General features: G+C 43.7%; 1 long non-coding RNA gene across 1 annotated transcript; it reads left to right on the forward strand.

Moving 5' to 3' along the window:
- Positions 1-890: 890 nt before the first annotated feature.
- On the forward strand, positions 891-14040 carry LOC142288839 (uncharacterized). The gene is made up of 3 exons (XR_012749469.1): positions 891-975; positions 12492-12681; positions 13233-14040. It is a non-coding gene; the product is annotated as an uncharacterized LOC142288839 (long non-coding RNA).
- The last annotated feature ends 9222 nt before the right edge of the window (positions 14041-23262 follow it).

The raw sequence follows: 23262 nt of genomic DNA on the forward strand, positions 1-23262 counted from the left end.
GAGGAGGAAGAGGAGTCGGAGTGGGACGAGTACAAGAATGTGGGGTCTTCTCCCTCACTCTCGGTTTCGGAGGCAATATGGTCATATGCCTCCTGGGCTGAAAAAAGTCGTGGTCGGGATGAGCGGCGCAAGTGAGACATTGTGTAGGGTGTGTGGGGCGTGGAAAAAAAACAAAAAAACCCAACAAACTAAACTTTATTAGTGTGTGTGTGTGTGTGTGTGTGTGTGTGTGTGTGTGTGTGTGTGTGTGTGTGTTTCTTTATTTTCTTTGAGTAGACAAATAAAAAATCTAGAAAGAAAAAGAAAATAACTAGATTTAAAATTTGGAATCATAAAAAAGAAACATACTAAAAAGGCGTCCGTAAAAGAAAAAAAAAAAAATCCTGCGCTAAACTGAGCTCGGACGCAGATCCGTGATATGCATCATGGATCTGCGCTCGGCGGATAAGGTGCAAAAAGCAATCACTGATACGGGAAAAAAAAAAAAAAAATCCTGCGCTAAACTGAGCTCGGACGCAGATCCGTGATATGCATCATGGATCTGCGCTCGGCGGATAAGGTGCAAAAAGCAATCACTGATACGGGAAAAAAAAAAAAAAAATCCTGCGCTAAACTGAGCTCGGACGCAGATCCGTGATATGCATCATGGATCTGCGCTCGGCGGATAAGGTGCAAAAAGCAATCACTGATACGGGAAAAAAAAAAAAAAATCCTGCGCTAAACTGAGCTCGGACGCAGATCCGTGATATGCATCATGGATCTGCGCTCGGCGGCTGCAGGACGCACAGACAGATGAAATACAAAAAAAAAAAAAGCAACAAGGGAAAAAAAAAAAAAATTATACTCACAGGACCAGCAGGAATATCAGTCACCAGACTGCAGAAGGAAGCTAGGACCCAGGGAGGACGCAGATGAGTCTGGATGATGAAGCAGTCAGACACTCAGGCAGGAGGATCCAGACAGCGGCAGCAGCAGGTGAGGGGACGACAGGGGGGGACAGGAGAAGCCGAGGGGGGGACAGGAGAAGCCGAGGGGGGGACAGGAGAAGCCGAGGGGGGGACAGGAGAAGCCGAGGGGGGGTTTACAGAGCAATCAGAGTGGGGGAAGGGGCAGATCAGGCAGCGCCGGCTGCAAAGATCAGGCAGCAGAAGGTGGCGACGGCAGCAGAGATCGGGGGGGGCAGCAGAGATCGGGGGGGGGCAGCAGAGATCGGGGGGGGGCAGCAGAGATCGGGGGGCAGCAGAGATCGGGGGGGCAGCACAGATCCCGCGGCGGCTGAGCTAAGGTCGTGCACCGGGAAAGGTGGCAACGGAAGCAGAGATCGGGAGGGGGCAGCAGAGATCGGGAGGGGGCAGCAGAGATCGGGGGGGCAGCAGAGAGCGGGGGGGGGCAGCAGAGATCGGGGGGGGGCAGCAGAGATCGGGGGGGGGGCAGCAGAGATACGGGGACAGCACAGATCACTGGGGAGCAGCGGCGGCTGCAAAGATCAGGCAGTGGAAGGTGGCGACAACAGCAGAGATCGGGGGCGGGGGGGGGGGTTGCAGCAGAGATCGGGGTGGGGGGGGGGGGGTGCTGGGGGCACCAGAGATCAGGGGGGGGGGCAGCAGAGGTCGGGCACCTGGAAAAACAGCGGCGGCAGCACAGATGAAGTGGCGGCGGCAGCAGGGATCAGGCGAAAGCGAAAGCGAAAGCAGCAGCAGCAGCGGGCAGCGTGGCACTACAACTCCCAGCGGATGCAAGCGCAGAATGGCTGGGGGAGGGGTCTCCAGGCTAAAACAAGCCTTGGGAGAGCGGTCACCGCCAGGTCAGACAGCCCCCTTTGCACGCTGATTGGAGCGATTGCATGTCATAGCACGATCGCTCCAATCAGTGCTGCGGGGGGGGGCCACGGTGTCTGCTTGCTTCCAGCTAATGATCGGAGCTGCTGCAGCTCCGGTCCTAGCTGGATTTTACAGGATCACACCATTTTTGGCATTTTTTTTTGCCGAAAACAGCGTGATCAATGTGATTGGCGGTTCCGATTTGAACAGCCAATCACATCGATCGCCTATGGGGGGTGGCGATGCCACCCCCCCTGGGGTCAAGCAAAGGTCCCCTGCTGTAAGAAACAGCAGGGGACATCATTTGAAAGCCGTTGCTATGGCCACGGCAATCAAATGAAGTTTAGGCAGTAAAATTACGTCCCTGGTCGTTAAGTCACGTTAAAATAGGACGTAATTTTACTGCCCGCGGTCGTGAAGGGGTTAAGATTTGTATTTGTCTGAGATATTGAAGCCTCCCTTTCTCTCTTTTTCTTGTGATCCTGAGCATGGGAAATGAAATAGTTAATGTGCACAGCTGTTGTAATTTACCTATTCCACGTGTATGGTATTTCCCCTTTCAAAGTTTGCATAAATGTCTACTTTATTTCAAACATATTACCTATGGGTAAGGGTCACTATGACCTGAAACGCGTAAGGATGTTCTATCTATGCATGTATATTTTAACATGTTTCCAATAAAATGATGTTTTATTTAAATTGAAGATTGGACTACAGGTGCTGGATTTTCTTCCTTTTTTGTATTTGGATTTTCCTATGGAGGTGGATTGCCCTCCTTCTTTCTTTCCGTGCACCCTGATGAAAAGGTCACATGGTGAATGGCAGGCTCAACTTCTTGGTTAATTTTGATTTCCAATGTTTGTCTATCTCTGTTGGTGTAATCACACTCCTGTCCCTGACCTCCCCTAGGGTAAGGAAGAGGAAGTATAAGATCAAGGCTGGTCAGAAGCAGGGCCAGGAAAGCGGCTCAGACACCCTCACCTTCAGAGGTAACTCTGAGATCAGGGATAGCTAATGGCCCGGCTAGGACCCCTGTCCGCCAGCTTTCTCCATAGCCACTATGACAGGTACATCCAGACAATAAGACACACTCCCCACTTTCCTCCCAAGGTTTTGTGAAAAAATGAGTCTCATAGTCCGAAAACCAAGGTAGCTTCTTTGCAAATTGTCATTTTGTTATTGATTTAACTTTATTGACAAAATTAGTTTAGTTCTGTTTACATGGAAAAATCTTTGCAATTTATGAATGAACAGTGGTTTGAAAAATCATTCCTGATGAGCTGACATTTTTATCCTAAAGATCATTGAAAACAGCATGCAACAGTTTCCGTGTTGCACCCACATATAATGAATCCTGTAAAAACATGCTGTGCTATTCTTAACCTCAAAGTGAACAGGGCCAAATTATCAGAAAATACCCATTTACTGTTATTTATTGTTATCGAAGTCAACTCTCTGTTCTTTACCTCATTTTAAAGCCATTAAGCAGGATTTCATCTACAAATTTACATGCACATGTAGCTTTTTCAACAAGTCCAGCAATACCTTTAGATACCCAGTCTGTTCCTGAGAAATCAGTGTTTAACCTGATATACAGTGAGACTGTAGATTTGAAGCCTCTGTCACTCCAGCTCTATTCTCCGCATAGCAATATCCCCTCCTACTTAACTGACAGCTTCCACGATGTTTGACTTCAGGCAAAGGAGCCATCAATCAAGCAGGTGGCAGTGGCACTGGGCAGGGAATAGAGCTGGAGTGACAGAGACTTCAGATCTTCACATAGCTCTTCAGCCTCATTTGGATATCTATTTAAACGCTGATTCCTCAGCAACAGAAAAACAGACTGACCATGTAAAGGTATTACTGGACTTGTCTTGGAAAGAGTTAAATGTGCACATAAATAGTTTAGGGTTGATAGATTCTCTTTAATTACTGCAAACTTGCAGGCTGTAGATGTCACTTAAGCTCACCGGGTAATTTGAAAAAGAAATACAACTTGGAAGGTTACAAATATATAATTAAAGTTAGCATCAGCTGCAGAAATTCACAAAAATGTGAAATAAAAGCACTATAAAAGTATTTGTAAAAAGCTTTGCATGTTCCAAATAGTTTCTATTGCTTAAATGAAGGTCAGCAGTTGCTTTCTGCTATATTTATTGCTTGTTTCATTGAACTATAGTGCATCCACAGACTGCTGCTTTATTTTCCTGATTTACTTACACAAGTGACCTTGACAAATAAATACATGCTGGCGCACTCTCATTGTTGAGCAGAAAGATGATAGGGGCTTGTTTTGCTTTGAATTGAATATGCTTTTCATATTTTATTTCAGTTTATGGTATTTTGTCATCCACATAAATTACCCTTGAATTCAGCATCTGCCTTTGGTTTCTTTTACCATCCATGAGTTTACCTGTTCTTTAGTTTGAACATCACAAAGACACTGCTAGAAGTATTTTCTTCTACCTCCTGACTCTGGAAATTAAGTAGAAATAGTAAAAAAAGAGAAGGGATTTGCAGCGCAGTAAAGAACAGAATGTATTGAAGTATATATTTTACACAATGATATCATGAATATCATGCAGGATATAATACTGTACTATTTAGCAGGACTGAATAGGTAGATAGACACAAATTTTGAGTATATAATTTTAGGCGATATGGGAGCATAGAATATTAACACTGTTATGTTCCGAAATAATAACTCAGATAAGGGTATGTATATACACCATCTTTTAGATGTGGGTGAACCTGCAACGTTTTCCAAGAGGAAGGGAAAAAAAAAACTATGGGAAAACGTTAGTACAAAAGACGTACTAACAATCACTGGGGGTCAAAACCGTAAGGTGTTTTTGGGATGGTTTTTGTATTGGCAGTTTCTTGTGTTTTGTTTTCATCTTTCAACAATGGGGGAGGATATTTATTCCTCTCTTTGTTGCTATTTTTATATTTAGTGTAGGGACCTACAAGCATGAGGTTCCCGCGACGAGGGTTGTAGGCTTCCATATTCTGGCCATAATACCAACTAAAACCTCATATTTTTTGTACAGGATACAGCCAGGCCCCTTTCTGTTAGGCGTTGATATTAGAGTTTCTGTCCCTGTATGGTGCACAGATTTGAGTATGGCTTGGTAGCCCGCCTGATCTAATAGTATGGACATCACCTAATAGGCTGCGGGCTTGTGACTGTGCATCTGCTAGTGTGAACAGCGCTCTATGCAAGCCATCAGTGTGCAGTTTTATCATCCAGCAATCATCCCCTCCATTTTTTGGAAGTGTGTGTGTGATTTGCTCCTCCTGCACCAGTGATGCCTGCACTTAGTGGGGGCTTAGCTGCATCCTGCTAGAGTAATAGCTTTTGGCCCGTGCGATGTACAACTGCAGCTCTATCTTTGCTGTAAGTAACGTCTTTCAACAATGAAGAAACTGCTGGTGGTTTCTGAAACAATAACACTGCCAAAGTTCAAAAAGATACCAGGGGGTATTCCATTTGTTCGTTGAGCCCTCCCATTGACTTGTATTTTTGCTGCTTGTTGTCTTCTGAACCCTGAAGCAGTTACACCATGCTCAGAAGACAAAAGCAAGCTGTTTTTACATAGAGATGTAGATGTTCATTCTTTTGCGTGTTTTCTGAGTGTTATATCAGTGGGGTTTTAGAGAGGACCCACCTGTACACATACAGCTTTATTCAAAATTCATGCGAATTCATACCATCGACAAATCGACAGACATCGACAAAAACACTCACCGTGGCCCTGATCCACTCTCGCCTTGACTACTGTAACTCTCTATTAATTGTCTCCCCCTAACTAGACTCTCTCCTCTACAGTCCATCCTTAATGCAGCAGCCAGGGTCACCTATCTGGCTAACCGCTACTTGGATGCCTCTGCTCTGTGCCAGTCATTGCACTGGCTGCCCATATATCACAGAATCCAATTCAAATTGCTTGTTCTCACCCACAAAGCTCTCCACAGTGCAGCAGCCCCCTACATCTCCACACCTCTCTGCCTATCACCCCACCCATTCTCTACACTCTGCACAAATGACTTTCGACTAACATCCACACTAATTCGAACCTCCCACTCCCGGATCCAAGACTTCTCCCGAGCTGCACCAACCCTCTGGAATGCTGTATCCCAAAAAGTTAGGACAAATCACAACTTACTCAGCTTCAGACGCACCCTAAAAACGCATCTTTTTAGGGCGTCTTATCACACTCCCTAGCCAAACTAAATTCACATAGTCCCTCTACAACTTCTCACAACATAACTCCACATCAAACTCCATGGCACCCAAATGCATCTCAAGGTTCTGGGCAACTGGTCCAGGAAACCATTATCTATCTCCCATTTCCTTGAGATAGCTGGATTGCCATTGTAAATAGGCACTTGTACCTTGCCCCTTGCCCCCCCTCCATCTCATTGTAGATTGTAAGCTCTCACAAGCAGAGTTGTCTTTTTTTCCCATCTAAATATTGTATCTTCTATAACTGTTACTTGCCTGTATATGATCCTCCTGAATTGTAAAGCGCTGCGGAATATGTTGGTGCTATATAAAAAAAAATATTATTATTTATTATTATACCACATGCATGTCATGTACATTAGGAAAGCAATCCTGTAGGTAAAAGTAACACACAGTTAAAGATTAGTAAAAGGAAAAATATTGGCACTCACAAATAAAGTTCCTTTTTGCAGAATTTATTCCATTTGTTTTATTCCATTTTCTTTCCAAAATAGTTTCAAGATGACGCATTTTGGTCAGAAAGTGCAGACCTTTTTAAAACCAAAAATTAGATTTGAAAAAGGTCTCACTTTTTGACCGATGAAGAGAAAACCTCGCGTCACCTCACGTAGGTGCTCAGGAGAAAAATTAGATAAGACTGTGTGAGAACTCCGGCACACTATCACCCATGGAGACACAGAAAAATAGGAGAACGTAAAGTTGATGTCAAAATCCTTTTCTTTTTATTTTGTAGTGAAAAAAAGTGCAGATAGTGCTGTACAATAGTCCGCCAATCACAACGTTTCGGACGATTTGGCCTTCTTCAGGTCGGACAGGCTAAATACAATATTTACAAGAAAACAAAACAAAAATACAGGACATCCATCAGTATAGAATATTGGAATATATTAGGGTATAATAAGACACATGTTGAAGTATCAGATAGTCAATGAGAGACAATAATGTAGAATCGTGGGTACACTGAATTGGAATCACGTCATCGTATAAGGATTAAAGGGAAGCAGGGAAGGTTGCATTGAGGTTGGTGCTATCCATAGAGAGTGTTTTCATGCGTCCATATACAGTTATTTGTGTGCATGTGTATATTATAAACACCGTGTTTTTCTCTCTCTCCTCCACGTCTTCTTTTCTTTTCCCTCTTTTCTTTTCCCTCTCTTCACATCGGCCGAAACGTTGTGATTGGCGGACTATTGTACTGCACTTTTTTTCACTACGAAATAAAAAGAAAAGGATTTTGACATCAACTTTACGTTCTCCTATTTTTCTGTGTCTCCATGGGTGATAGTTAGTGTGCCGGAGTTCTCACACAGTCACTTTTTGACCGAAACTCAAAAATTTCGGTTTAAACGTTGATCAAAAAGTGGAAACTTATGAGTTCTGTTCATGGATTCACATACCACCTACAGAAATCTTAAACATACTAATTTTTTCATTTAATGTTTCTTTGTTATGTCTTTCAAATCTGTGTGGGTCCAGGTTCTGAGTTCCCTAATTCCTTAAAGGGAAGGTTCACCACTCAGCATAGTGGCCACACATCGATTTAAACCTCATAAAGAAAGATTTTTTCAAATACCTTGTTTAGTTAATTGTGCTTCTGAGCGGTGCTATTGCGGTCCATTCATCTCCATCAGGTTACTCCTAGGCTCCTTGTCCTCTAGGATCTGGTGATGTCACATCAACTTCCAGTTGACCCGACATCACTGAGGCTGACCCTAGTCTCTGAGTGGCTGGGCTGTGGGCGGAGTTTTACCACTTGTCACAGCCCAGCATTGCTCCTGGTTTCGTTGCTCTGCTGCGAAGGAGAGAGCGTACAAGATACTGGTCTGTGAGGAGAGGTGAAACTCTGCCCACAGCCAAGTCACTCAGGGAGACTTGGACCGGCCTCGGTGATGTCAGGTCAACTGGAAGTTGACGTGACATCACAGATCTCAGTCATCACAGAGCCCCGGGGGTCACTTGATGGGGATGAGTGTACTGCAATAGTGCCACTCAGAGGAACAATTGACTAAACAAGGTATTTGAAAAAATTTGAGCCACCCCTTTAATAAAGTGCTCACAAAAATTAACTTTTTTGGGCCGGGAATTTTTTTTATTGTAAATAACCAATGTTGCACAGGAATCCAGGAAAGTGCTGCGTCATTGTGTATTGTGTTTCCTCAATGTCACCACCTTTCTTCAGATTTGAGCATCAAGTGGAAGTAGAAACCATTCGGAAAGCATGTTTATTCTAGAGTGATATCAATATAATGCTAACACATGTTTAGTCCTGAAAGAGCTGGCAGCATACCAGCAACATATGTTATTGGGATGACGACTAACTTGGTGATGTGGTGCACCCTTCTTCTCCATATTTTACTATTGGACAACTGAAGGAGGAAAACACTGTGAGATCTGGTACTGGTGCCACAGAGAGACTTGGATGCAGGATCAGACCTTTTTTATATATGAGAAAAATCAGAAAATTACTCAGTGTTCTGCATCCGATTTGTAATGAGTTTTAGTTCATGTATTCCTTTCCACCATCTGCATTAGTTTTTCCCTCAATTCTATGCACAAAGAGCACAAAACAGGTTTCAAAGCTTCCGCTACCCATTAGGCAGTGGAAAAACGGACAGGTCGGTGGCATTGATGACATTCATGTGCTGTCTCTTCTTTTTAACTGAACCTTTGACGTGAAAGGGCGATTTGGAGCTGCAAATCAGACCAAAGTAGATCAATGGTTCTGAAAACAAGAGCATTCATGTAAAACAGCTTATTGAATAAGTTTGAGTAATTGCTGTTTCTGTGAAAAACGCATAAAACAAAAACAGACACTATTCACAGATTAAAATGACTGCATTGCGGACGTTTGTGCCACTAGAGAAATAGTTTGTACTAAGGCTCTTGGTGCTGCTGGGAGGTACATACACTATATGCACAAAATTATTGGGGCAGACATTTAAATCACTAAACTCAGTTTTCTCATTCAGGCACATTAGCACAAGTGTATGAAATTTAGCCCCGCACCATGCAGTCTGTCTCTTCAAACATTTGAGAAACAATGGGTTGTTCTAAAGATTTCACTGAATTTCAAGGGTGGTACAATGTAATTCAGCATGCAAGCCTTACCTCACCATAACAAGCGCTGGATGGAGTGTTATAACGCAGGCCACCACTGGATTATGCAGAAGTGGAAATGTGTTCTGTGGATAAGTCTGGATGAGGTGAATGCCAAGACATCATTACCTACATGACTAAAATATGACATTTGTAAAGTTTGCTGTAGTTTTATTTTTCAGGGTTTAGCCTAGGACCCTTAGTACAAGTGAAGAGAAATCTTAAATGTTCAGCAAACCAATATACTTAAGACAATTGTTTGCTTCTAATTTTCTGGGGACAGTTTTATTAAGGCCCTTTTCTGTGCCCCAATGGTTAGGCGAGTTTAGTGTGGAAGAATGTCAATGGTCCACACAGATCACTCACCTCAACGCCATTGAAAACTTTTGCGATAAACTTAAATCTTGTCCAACGTGAGTGTCTGGCCTCACCGATGTTCTTGTGGATGAATAGGTAAAAACGCCACAGTCTAAAATCTTAAAAACAATAGAAAATACAGCGGGTGAAATAAGTATTGAACACATCACCAATTTTCTGAGTAAATATATTTCTAAAGGGGCTATTGATGTGAATTGCTCAGCAGATGTCAGTGGTAATAACCTATCCAATCCATAGAGAAATGAAACCAAATCATAGATGTGCAATAATGAGAAATGACACATGGAAAAAGCATTGAACACATTTAATGAAATGTATTTAATACACTTTGTAGAAAAGGCTTTGTTGATGATAATAGATTCAACATGCCTCCTCTATGGAGAAGCTACTTGCATATTTTGCTCAGACGTGATTTTGGCCCATACTTGCACAAAAATACTCTACAAATCCTGAAGGTTCTGTGGGCTCCTTCTATCGCCTTCAATAAATTTGCTATTGGATTCAGGTCAGGTGGTTGGTTTGACCATTCTAGCAGCTTTATTTTCTTTCTTTAAAACCAGTTGACAGTTTCCATGGCTGTGATTTTTGGATCATTGTCTTGCTGAAATATCCATCTTCATCATCCTGGTAGACGGCAGCAGATTTTTATCAAGAATGTCTTGAAATATGTGTCCATTCAGTCTTTCTTCAATTATGTGACATTTGCCAGTGCCATATGCTAAACAAATACACTTCAACTGTGACACATAAAATAAAAAATATCCAGAAAATCACATTATATGATTTATAAATAATTAGCATTTTATTGGCTGAAATAAGTATTTGATCACCTACTAACAATCAAGAATTCTGACTCTCACAGACCTGTTATTTTTTCTTTAAGAAGCCCTCCTACTCTGCTCTCATTATCTATATTAATTGCACCTGTTTGAACTCATTAACTGTATAAAAGACACACACACTCAACCACACTCCAACCTTTCCACCATGGCCAAGACCAAAGAAACCAGGCACAAAATTGTAGACCTGCACAAGGCTGGGTTGGGCTACAGGACAATAGGCAAGCAGCTTGATGAGAACATAACAACTGTTGGAGCAAGTATTAGAAAATGGAATAACACAAGATAACTGTCAATCTTACTCGGTCTGGGGCTCCATGCAAGATCTCACCTTGTGAGGTAAGGACAATTCTAAAAAAGGTCAGGAATCAGCCCAGAACTACATGGGAGGACCTGAAGAAATTTGGGACCACAGTTTCAAAGATTACCATTAGTAACACATTATACCATCATGGATTAAAATCCTGCCGGGCTCGCAAGGTCCCCCTGCTCACGCCAGCACATGTCCAGGCCCATTTGAAGGTTGCCAATAATGATCCAGAGGAGGCATGGGAGAAGGTCATATGAGACCAAAACTGAACTTTTTGATATCAACTCCACTCGCAGTGTTTGGAGGAAGAAGGATGAGTACAACCTCAAGAACACCATCCCAACCGTGAAGTATGGGGTTGGAAATATCATACTTTGGGCGTGCTTTTCTGCAGAGGGGTCAAAACAACTGCATCGTATTGAAGGCAGGATGAATGGGTCATGTATCACGAAATTTTGACCAATAACCTCCTTTCCTCAATAAGAGCATTGAAGATAGGTCGTGACTGGGTCTTCCAGCATGACAATGACCTGAAACACACAGCCAGGGCAACTAAGGAGTGGCTCCGTAATAAGAATTTCAAGGTCATGGAGTGGCCTAGCCAGTCTCCAGACCTGAACCCAATAGAAAATATTTGCAAGGAGCTGAAATTCAATGTTTCCGAGTAACAGCCCCAAAACCGGAAAGATCTGTAGATCTATATGGAGGAGTGGGCCAAAATCCCTGCTGCAATGTGTGCAGTGTGAAGTATAAGAAACGCCTGACTTTCCATTTCAAACAAAGGTTTTCGTGCCAAAAGGTCTGTTTTTCTTTTGTATAAAATACTTATTTCATGCAATAAAATACAAATTAATTATTTAAAAAACATTCAATCTGATGTTCTAAATTATTTTTATTTTGTGTGTCACATTTGAACAGTACCTACGATAAAAATTAAAGACCTCTCCATTCTTTGTAGGCGGGAAAAATTGTAAAATCTGCAGTGTATCAAATATTTATTTTCCCCACTGTAGCTATAAATAAGACTTAAAATGTTATTTAGCCCAAAATTCTAATGCTAAATGCTTTAAATCTTTCAGCAAAAAACAAGCCCACACTCTAGATTGTAGTCTAGATTGTAGTGCAGATTTTAAAACGGGGTCTTTTTCTAGGGTGTTCTGACATTTAGGTCACTCAAATTCACTTTAAAATACAAGTAAACTGTAAAAAAATAGTTTTTTGTAAATTTTGTTGAAAAATTGGAATTGAAAGAATTTTTTAAACACACACATATGTATATATAATATATATATATATATATATATATATATATATATATATAAATATATATATATATATAAATAAAAGTTCAAAAGATATAGGGTCACTTAGATATTTCCTTATTTTTGAAAGAAAAGCACATTTCTTTTCAATGCAGCTAACGTTAAATTAAACAGACATTCACTCTGTACATTGTTAATGTGGTAAATGACTATTCTAGCTGCAAACATCTGGTTTTTAATGCAATATCTACATAGGTGTATAGAGGCCAACTTTCAACAACCACCACGCCAGTGTTCTAATGGTACATTGTGTGTGCTAACTGTGTTAGAAGGCTAATGGATATTTAGAAATCCCTTGAAAACCCTTGTGCAAGTATGTTAGCACAGCTGAAAACAGTTTTGCTGATTAGAGAAGCTATAAAACTGACCTTCCTTTGAGCTAGTTGAGATTCTGGAGCATTACATTTGGTTGGTTGAATTAAACTCTCAAAATGACCAGAAAAAGAGAACTTTCATGTGAAACTCTATTCTTGTTCTTAGAAATGAAGGATATTCCATGTGAAAAATTGCCAAGAAACTGAAGATGTCCTACAACGGTGTGTACTACTCCCTTCAGAGGAGAGCACAAACAGGCCCTAACCAAGAAAGAGAAGTGGGAGGCCCCGCTGCACAACTGAGCAACAAGACAAGTACATTAGAGTATCTAGTTTGAGAAATCGACGCATCACAGGTCCGCAACTGGCAGCTTCTTTAAATAGTACCCTACTTACAGCAGGATAAAGCAGTGGTGAACTGCTCAGGCCAAAAAACTAATGCACTACCAGGATGCAACCAGACCCCCAATAGATGGAGACATCACAGGTACAAGAGGAGCAAATCACTCACACAACTCCCAAACATGGAGGGGGTGATTGCTAGATAAAAAAACTTCACACTAGTGGCTTGCATAGGGCACCGTTCACACTTACTGGTGCATAGTATCCTAGTCAGCAGTCTATTACATGCCCATACTATTCGGCCAGGCGGGCTGCCTGATATTATGTGCACCCCGTCCCTATAGGGTGCACATAAGTACTGAGCAGCCCGCCTGGTTGAATTTTATTAGCGATCACCTCTCCTCTTGCACCTGAGATGTCTCCATCTATTGGGGGTCTTGTTGCATCCTGGTAGTGCATTAGTTTTTTGGCCTGAGCAGTTCAACACTACTTTATCCTGCTGTGAGTATGTTAAATTGTGGAGGATATTTAGTCCTCTTTTTGTTGTTTTTTTCTATTTAAATAGTACCCGCAAAATGCCAGAGTCACCGTCTACAGTGAAGAGGCGACTCCGGGATGCTGGCCTTCAGGGCAGAGTGGCAAAGAAAAAGCCATATCTGAGACTGGCTAATAAAAGGAAAAGATTAATATGGGCAAAGGAACACAGACATTGGACAGAGAAAGATTGGAAAAACGTGTTATGGACAGACAAATCGAAGTTTGAGGTGTTTGGATCACACAGAAGAACATTTGTGACACGCAGAACTACTGAAAAGATGCTGGAAGAGTGCCTGAAGCCATCTGTCAAGCATGGTGGAGGTAATGTGATGGTCTGGGGTTGCTTTGGTGCTGGTAAAGTGGGAGATTTGTACAATGTAAAAGGGATTTTGAATAAGGAAGGTTATCACTCCATTTGCAACGCCATGCCATACTCTGTGGACAGCGCTTGATTGGAGCCAATTTCATCCTACAATAGGACAATGACCGAAAGCACACCTTCACATTATGCATGAACTATTTAGGGAAGAAGCAGGCAGCTGGTATTCTATCTGTAATGGAGTGGCCAGCCCAGTCACCAGATCTCAGCCCTATTGAGCTGTTGTGGGAGCAACTTGACCGTATGGTACGCAAAAAGCGTCCATCAAGCCAATCCAACTTGTGGGAGGAGCTTCTGGAAGCATGGGGTCAAATACCTCCTGATTACTTCCGCAAATTAACAGCTAGAATGCCAAAGGTCTGAAAAGCTGTAATATCTGCAAAGGGATCGTTCTTTGACGAAAGCAAAGTTTGAAGGAGAAAATTATTTCAAGTAAAAATCATTATTTCTATCCTCGTCAATGTCTGGACTATATTTTATATTCATTATGCAACTCATTTCATAAATAAAAGCATGGTTTTTCATGGAAAAGACAAAATTATATCTACAAACACACACACACACACACAATGGTTCCTTGCATTAAGAGTAACTTGGTTTGAGAGTGTTTTGCAAGACAAACAAGGCTTTTTAAAAATGTAAACTTGGTTTAAGAGCAATGCTTTGCAATAAGAGCAAATACTCACCGTGCACACTTTCGGTTCTGTCTTTTCACCACCCTTTGACCCTCTCTGGAGGTAACTGTCTGTATAGATGTACTGTATATTTTATACAGTATACTATTGTACAGTACAGTTTTCACCAAAGAGAAAGGGAAAAGAAAACAAAAAGCGCACCGATCTAAATGTAGCTGTATAGATAATTCGTAGGTGAATGTTATATTTTCATACACTCACCTTTAGCAAGCCTTGTTAAATTGCTTTTCAATCCTTTAAGACCTCAGACCTCAATGGAGAGTTCTCCTTCCCAAACGGTATGCTGCAGACTCCTGGTGGCTATTCTGTAACTCAGCCCGAGTTACAATAGGAATAATATCAATGTCAAATCCTCCAGGCTGTGTGCGCTCCCAAACAATTTAATCATACAGGCTGTAATTATTTCCTGTACAATTTTTTATTATTTTTACAAGAACAAACAACGCTTTTCGACAAACAAATGTCTTCCTCAGGTATATTGTCTAGATGCACTACATTTATGACTAGATTTTATATTAAATTCTATAGGAAGTACTAACACGTCCATTTGGGTGGGGACCAAGTCTGGCCCGTTTTTGACACACCCATTAGAAATTGCATTGCAGGTCGGCAGTTTGTAGAGATCATTACACCCAGCGGCGGACTGGAGTACCTGGGGCCCACCAGGAAAAATCAATCTTGGGGCCCACCAGCACCATGTAGTTACCGTACTATATACAGTTAGGTCCAGAAATATTTGGACAGTGACACAAGTTTTGTTATTTTAGCTGTTTACAAAAACATGTTCAGAAATACAATTATATATATAATATGGGCTGAAAGTGCACACTCCCAGCTGCAATATGAGAGTTTTCACATCCAAATCGGAGAAAGGGTTTAGGAATCATAGCTCTGTAATGCATAGCCTCCTCTTTTTCAAGGGACCAAAAGTAATTGGACAAGGGACTCTAAGGGCTGCAATTAACTATGAAGGCGTCTCCCTCGTTAACCTGTAATCAATGAAGTAGTTAAAAGGTCTGGGGTTGATTACAGGTGTGTGGTTTTGCATTTGGAAGCTGTTGCTGTGACCAGACAACATGCGGTCTAAGGAACTCTCAATTGAGGTGAAGCAGAACATCCTGAGGCTGAAAAAAAAGAAAAAATCCATCAGAGAGATAGCAGACATGCTTGGAGTAGCAAAATCAACAGTCGGGTACATTCTGAGAAAAAAGGAATTGACTGGTGAGCTTGGGAACTCAAAAAGGCCTGGGCGTCCACGGATGACAACAGTGGTGGATGATCGCCGCATACTTTCTTTGGTGAAGAAGAACCCGTTCACAACATCAACTGAAGTCCAGAACACTCTCAGTGAAGTAGGTGTATCTGTCTCTAAGTCAACAGTAAAGAGAAGACTCCATGAAAGTAAATACAAAGGGTTCACATCTAGATGCAAACCATTCATCAATTCCAAAAATAGACAGGCCAGAGTTAAATTTGCTGAAAAACACCTCATGAAGCCAGCTCAGTTCTGGAAAAGTATTCTATGGACAGATGAGACAAAGATCAACCTGTACCAGAATGATGGGAAGAAAAAAGTTTGGAGAAGAAAGGGAACGGCACATGATCCAAGGCACACCACATCCTCTGTAAAACATGGTGGAGGCAACGTGATGGCATGGGCATGCATGGCTTTCAATGGCACTGGGTCACTTGTGTTTATTGATGACATAACAGCAGACAAGAGTAGCCGGATGAATTCTGAAGTGTACCGGGATATACTTTCAGCCCAGATTCAGCCAAATGCCGCAAAGTTGATCAGACGGCGCTTCATAGTACAGATGGACAATGACCCCAAGCATACAGCCAAAGCTACCCAGGAGTTCATGAGTGCAAAAAAGTGGAACATTCTGCAATGGCCAAGTCAATCACCAGATCTTAACCCAATTGAGCATGCATTTCACTTGCTCAAATCCAGACTTAAGACGGAAAGACTCACAAACAAGCAAGACCTGAAGGCTGCAGCTGTAAAGGCCTGGCAAAGCATTAAGAAGGAGGAAACCCAGCGTTTGGTGATGTCCATGGGTTCCAGACTTAAGGCAGTGATTGCCTCCAAAGGATTCGCAACAAAATATTGAAAATAAAAATATTTTGTTTGGGTTTGGTTTGTTTGTCCAATTATTTTTGACCTCCTAAAATGTGGAGTGTTTGTAAAGAAATGTGTACAATTCCTACAATTTCTATCACATATTTTTGTTCAAACCTTCAAATTAAACGTTACAATCTGCACTTGAATTCTGTTGTAGAGATTTCATTTCAAATCCAATGTGGTGGCATGCAGAGCCCAACTCGCGAAAATTGTGTCACTGTCCAAATATTTCTGGACCTAACTGTATAGCAGGGGTGGGATTCAAATTTTTAACAGGTTATCTGTAAACACAGCCCATTTGAAAACCACACCCATTCTGTAACCACACCCATTCTGTTAGCCACACCCATTTTCACGCAATTTCCTCAACCAAAAAATACAAGAATTTAAAGTAAAATTTCCTTCCCCTTCCTCTCCTGTCCAGCATCAGTTGTTCCAGTCACTGTCAGTCTTATTGTATTAAATGATTTTTCTACAGTTTTTAAAAATTATTACTAAAGGAGCCCTGCTAAAATTGGAATGGACGACCTTCCCCATACAGATCTCATCCCATTATGGCCTCTTTCCCCCTACAGATCCCATCCCATTATGGCCTCTTTTCCCCTGCAGATCTCATCCCATTATGACCTCTTTTCCCCTACAGATCCCATCCCATTATGGCCTCTTTTCCCCTGCAGATCTTATCCCATTATGGCCTCTTTCCCTTGCAGATCCCTTCCCATTATGGCCTCTTTACCCTGCAGATCCCATCCCATTATGGCCTCTTTCCCCTGCAGATCCCATCCCATTATTGCCTCTTTCCCCAGCAGGTCCCATCCCTTTATGGCCTCTTTCCCCAGCAGATCACATCCCATGTGCTCCTTTTCCCATATAGCTCCCATCTTATGTGGCCCCTCTCCCCATATAGCTGCCATCTTAATGCGGCTCCTCTCCCCATATAGCCACATATAGCTGCCATCTTAATGCGGCTCCTCTCCCCTATAGCCACATATAGCTGCCATCTTATGTGGCCCCTCTCCCCATATAGCTGCCATCTTAATGTGGCCCCTCTCCCCATATAGCCACATATAGCTGCCATCTTAATGTGGCCCCTCTCCCCATATAGCCACATATAGCTGCCATCTTATGTGGCCCCTCTCCCCATATAGCCACATATAGCTGCAATCGTAATGTGGCCCCTCTCCCCATATAGCAGCCATCTTAATGTGGCCCCTCTCCCCATATAGCCACATATAGCTCCCATCTTTTGTGGCCTCTCCCCATATAGCCACATATAGCTGCCTTCTTAATGTGGCCCCTCTCCCCATATAGCAACATATAGCTGCCATCTTATTGTGGCCCCTCTCCCCATATAGCCACATATAGCTCCCATCTTATATGGCCTCTCCCCATAGTCACATATAGCTGCCATCTTAATGTGGCCCCTCTCCCCATATAGCCACATATAGCTGCCATCTTAATGTGGCCCCTCTCCCCATATAGCCACATATAGCTGCCATCTTAATGTGGCCCCTCTCCCCATATAGCCACATATAGCTCCCATCTTATGTGGCCTCTCCCCATATAGCCACATATAGCTTCCATCTTAATGTGGCCCCTCTCCACATATAGCCACATATAGCTCCCATCTTATGTGGCCTCTTCCCATATAGCCACATATAGCTTCCATCTTAATGTGGCCCCTCTCCCCATATAGCCACATATAGCTGCCATCTTATGTGGCCCCTCTCCACATATAGCCACATATAACTGCCATCTTATGTGGCCCCTCTCCCTGCATCTTCGGGTCACTGAGCGCTTATCTGCTCCAAGCACCGGTGGCCTCTCCTCTGTCTTCCGTCCTCCTCCGCAGCTCTCTGCACACTAAGGGTATGTGCGCACTAGGTGTTTTTTGTGCGTTTTTGGCCGCAGAAAAACGCACAAAAATGCACCCGCAGTAAAAACGTGATGCGTTTTTACGTTTTTGGCTGCGTTTTTGCTCACTGCTTTTTTATGCGTTTTTTATCAGTGAACAATGCCATTAAAGATTGTTGAAAAAAAAGATGTGATGTCATTTCCTTCTTCAATATGTTCTTCATTCTCCACTAGTGTATGCAGGAGAGCAGACAGCTGCAGAACTACAAGGCTCAGCATGCTCCATCCAGGACTGTATGCAGGAGTTTTTTGCCCTCCAAAAAAATGACGTGGGCTTCGCCATATTTTTGTATGCTAGCCAGGTACAGCAGGCAGCTATGGGCTGCCCCCAACCCCCAGCTGCCTATTTGTACCCGACTGTGAACCAAAAATATAGGGAAGCCCTTTTTTTTTTATTTCATGAATTTCATTAAATAATTTTTAAAAAAAAATGACGTGGGCTTCGCCATATTTTTGAGTCCAGCCAGGTACAACTAGGCAGCTGGGGATTGGAATCCGCAGTGCAGGGTGCCCAAGCTTTCTGGGCACCCCCTCTGCGAATTTCAGTCCGCAGCCACCCCAGAAAATGGGGCTTTCATAGAAGCGCCATCTTCTGGCGCTGTATCCAACTCCTCCAGCTGCCCTGATGTCGGGTGGCTCGCTGGGTAATAATGGGGTTAGAGCTAGCTGTATATTATCAGCTGGCCCTAAGCCCGAAATTCATGGTGTCACGCCAATATTAGACATGGCCACCATGAATTTCTAGTAAAGATAAAAAAAAACACAACACACAGAAAAATATTTTTATTAGAAATAAAACACAACACAATTAGTGACTCCATCTTTATTGAAATAAAGAACCCCCCTCCGCAGTAATCCTGGGTCAGGGTCCCGCGCCGTCTAATCCAGATCCAATATCATCTGATCGTTTGCTGGAAGGCAGAGCGATTCCATCACACAGCAGCTGATTGTATAAAAGCCGTTTATACAATCAGCTGATGCATCAGTGCAAAAAAAAAAGAAAAAATACCCACACACTTCTGTGCAGACTCCTGTCAGACCGATCAATGCAAGACCCGGCGGTAATCAGCTGATAAAGTTTCCTGACGGCATCAGCTGATAGTTTAGCCGGCCGGGTAGTAAAAAGCCGGCGTCACCGCTGTCACTATCACTGTCAGCTGATTCCATCAGGTGACCGCATCAGGTGATCAGCGCCAGGTCCTGCAGCTATCGGAGGTGTCCCGGCCGTCTGCACACAGCCGGAGCCGCGGTACCGGGAGCGGACATGGCACCGGGAGGCTGCAGACAGGTGAGTATAAGGGGCCCCTGCTCACTCCCCGGGACCCCGCACCCCCCCTCCGGGGCCCCCATACACCCTTCCTGGGCCCCTGCACTCCCACCTCGGGGCCCCTGCTCGCTCTCCGGGCCCCCGCACCCCCCCGGGGCCCCTGCTCGCTCTCCGGGCCCCCGTACCCCCCCCGGGGCCCCTGCTCGCTCCCCGGGCCCGCGCACCCTCCCCCGGGGCCCCCGCCTTCTATACTCACGTGCTGCTGCAGCCAGTGGGGTGACGCCGGTCCGTCCTCCGCAGCGCGATGCTGCCAGCACCTGCACAGGAAGGAAGCAGTCATCACTCTGACACTGCCTCCTCCTGCAGTGTCGCTGCGCAGATGAGTCAGAGCCGCGCGGCACTGACAGCGACAGCAGGCAGAGCAGGCAGATCGCTCTCCCTGCTTGCCGCTCCAGAGGGAATGGGATTGTCACTAATTATATCGGCAATGTGCCGATATGATTAGTGAAATTACCGGCTGGGGGGGGTTCTCACACACATCCATAGGGGCCCGGGGGGTAGGGGGGCGGGGCCTAGGGGGCGTGGCCATCAATAGCAGGGGCCCACCGGGGGTTCTCCCGACCTCCTGGTGGGCCAGTCCGCCCCTGCTTACACCATACAATTAAATGAAGAAAAAACAAAAAACAAACAAAAAACAAAAAAACAAACAAAATAATAAAACAAAAAACATTAAGATATGATATATAATACATCTAACTATTTACTACCTTTGTTAGCAGATTGAGCTTTAGCCTCAATGGCAAGCCAAGATCTCATCTGCGCAAGCACCACCTCTGGGCACCATTTTTCTGAAGTCTGCTGGAGGGAAATCAATGGGCCGGAGGTGGTGCCTGCGCAGATGAGAGCTTGAGCTGACAGCTCTATCTGCGCACGAGCCGACTCCGTCGTCATTATTTGAAGTCCTCACCGCTTGACCCTCAGCGCCAGTAAAGCCGCCAGAGACCCCGCACAGCAGCACCAGCTACCGGAGACTACACGCAGATTCTGCACAGCCGCTGGAGACCCCGCAAAGCAGCTGCTGACACTGCACAGCCGTCGCAGCACCAGCCGCCGCAGACCCTGCACCAGCCCAGCCACCGCAGCCCCTGCACAGCCGCCGCAGCATTCCCCAGCCTCTTGTGACTCCTCTCCACCCCCCAGTAAGCTAGATTCAGATTATAAGATGCACCCGTCACTTTCCATCTGCATCTTATAATTTGAAAAATATGGTATATAAAACTCTTTATAACTTTGGTGCTGCTCCAATTGTAGTGGCCTGGAGAATCACATTTCAAGGTTATTTCTACTGCCAAAACTGGTAAAAACAAAATCTAAAAAAAGCAATGGTGCAATTGTTTACTGCACTTGGATTTTTTTTCCAGTTTTTTCAGGACATTGTATGGTAAAATCCCACAATCGCGTACAAGATTTCTCCCGTGCATCCCCCATACTCTGGAATGCTCTACCTCAGCACATCAGACTCTCACCTACTGTGGAAAGCTTCAAGAGGAACCTCAAGACCCTCCTCTTCCAACAAGCCTACAGCCTACAATAGCCCTCAGTCCAGTAGACCACTGCGCAACCAGCTCTGTCCTCACCTATTGTACCATCACCCATGCCCTGTAGACTGTGAGCCCTCGCGGGCAGGGTCCTCTCTCCTCCTATACCAGTCTGTTTTGTACTGTTAATGATTGTTGTACGTATACCCTCTTTCACTTGTAAAGCGCCATGGAATAAATGGCGCTATAATAATAAATAATAATAATAATAATAAAATGTATGGTGTGATTCAAAACTACAAATCGTGAAAAAAAAAAAAGCCTCACATGGCTATGTCAATTGAAAAATAAAAAGGTTTTGGCTCTTAAAAGTAAAAAAAAAACATTTTCTGTGTCCCTATAGAAAACCTATCAGTAGGATCAATTCTGTTAAGAATCTCTGTGTTTCATAAGAAACTGAATAAAATGATACCTTCATATGATACTGGAAACGAGACAATACAGATTAGATATTAGAAATAACTTTTTGACAGTGAGGGGGATCAATGAGTGGAACTGCCCATTCTGGTCACCCTCACCACAGGTCCTGCTAGTGAAAAGTTAAATCGATGGTATAATACTTATGCTAATTCTAACAGGGGGAGGGAATAACTATGAATACCCCCCGATATTATTTAATCCTCAGCTGCTGTCACTCAAGAAGCTGCCAATTTTATAAACTTTACTTTCTTGGATTTCAAAACCTAAACATCCAAGCTGATCACTAAAGGGTATGTATATGATCAGCCTGATAGTGCTAGTATAGCACTGGCTTTAGATTATATAGGAAAATCCTGGTGATTGGTGCGCTTAAATGCTTATGACGCCTCTGAATGAAATTGATCCCTGCAATGAAGGGTTGGGCATACTTAGGTCCCCACTGTCCTCGCTTCTGTGCAGTGTTTTACCTTACCATTGGCACTGGCTTCAACTTCTGCAGCCCAGCCATGCAGAGGGAAGTTGGAGCCAGTGCCCACAGGATAGAACACTGCATAGATGTGAGGACTGTGGTGCTGTGCGACCACCTAAGCTCAAATGAATAGAGTCGGAGGTAACACATGCAGTGAAGGAATACATTTTCATATAGAATCACAAGAATTAAAATAAGCTCTGGAGGTAGTTTGTCAGGAAGAGCAGTGTCCAGTCCATAGCTCTTCTTAACAGCTCATTTACATATTAAAAAAACTTGTACAAGTGATGAGTGAGCACTACTTTGCTCGGTACCCGTAACGATCAGTTGGACACTCAGATGGGCGTGACTCTTGTACTGAGTAAAATTGAAGTCAATGGGGAATTCGAGCATTTTTCAAGAAGGTTTCCCATTGACTTCTATTATGCTCAGTACACGAGTCTTCCCCTTTTGAGTGTCTGACTGCTCGTTATGAGTACCAAGCATAGTAGTGCTCACTCATCACTACTCATTACGACCACTCAGGCATGGTAGTGCTCGCTCATCACTACTTGTTACGAGCACCAAGCACCCTAACATAGTAGTGCTCAACATCACTACTCATTATGAGCGCGGTAGCACTCACTCATCATCACTACTCATTACCAGTACTAAGCATCCGAGCATGGTAGTGCTCACTTATCACTACTCATTACCAGTACCAAGCACCCGAACATGGTAGTTGCTCACTCATCACTACTCATTACAAGCAGGGTAGTGCTCATTCATCAGTACTCGCTACAAGCACCTGAGTATTGTAGTGCTTACTCATCATGAGTACCCGGGCATTGTAGTGTTAACTCATCACGACACGTTACGAGTAGCCGGGCATGCTAGTGTTCACTCATCACTACACGTTCCAACTAGCCGGGCACGGTAGTGTTCGCTCATCATTACACGTTACAAGTACCCGGGCATGGTAGTATTCACTCATCATGACACATTACGAGTAGCCGGGCATGGTAGTGTTCGCTCATCACAACACATTACGAGTACCCGGGCATGGTAGTGTTCATTCATCACTACACGTTACGAGTAGCCGGGCATGGTAGTGTTCGCTCATCACGACACGTTACAAGTTGCCGGGCATGGTAGTGTTCGCTCATCACGACACGTTACGAGTAGCCGGGCATGGTAGTGTTCGCTCATCAC

Source organism: Anomaloglossus baeobatrachus, chromosome 2 (assembly GCF_048569485.1).
Source record: "Anomaloglossus baeobatrachus isolate aAnoBae1 chromosome 2, aAnoBae1.hap1, whole genome shotgun sequence".
Taxonomy (NCBI): domain Eukaryota; kingdom Metazoa; phylum Chordata; class Amphibia; order Anura; family Aromobatidae; genus Anomaloglossus; species Anomaloglossus baeobatrachus.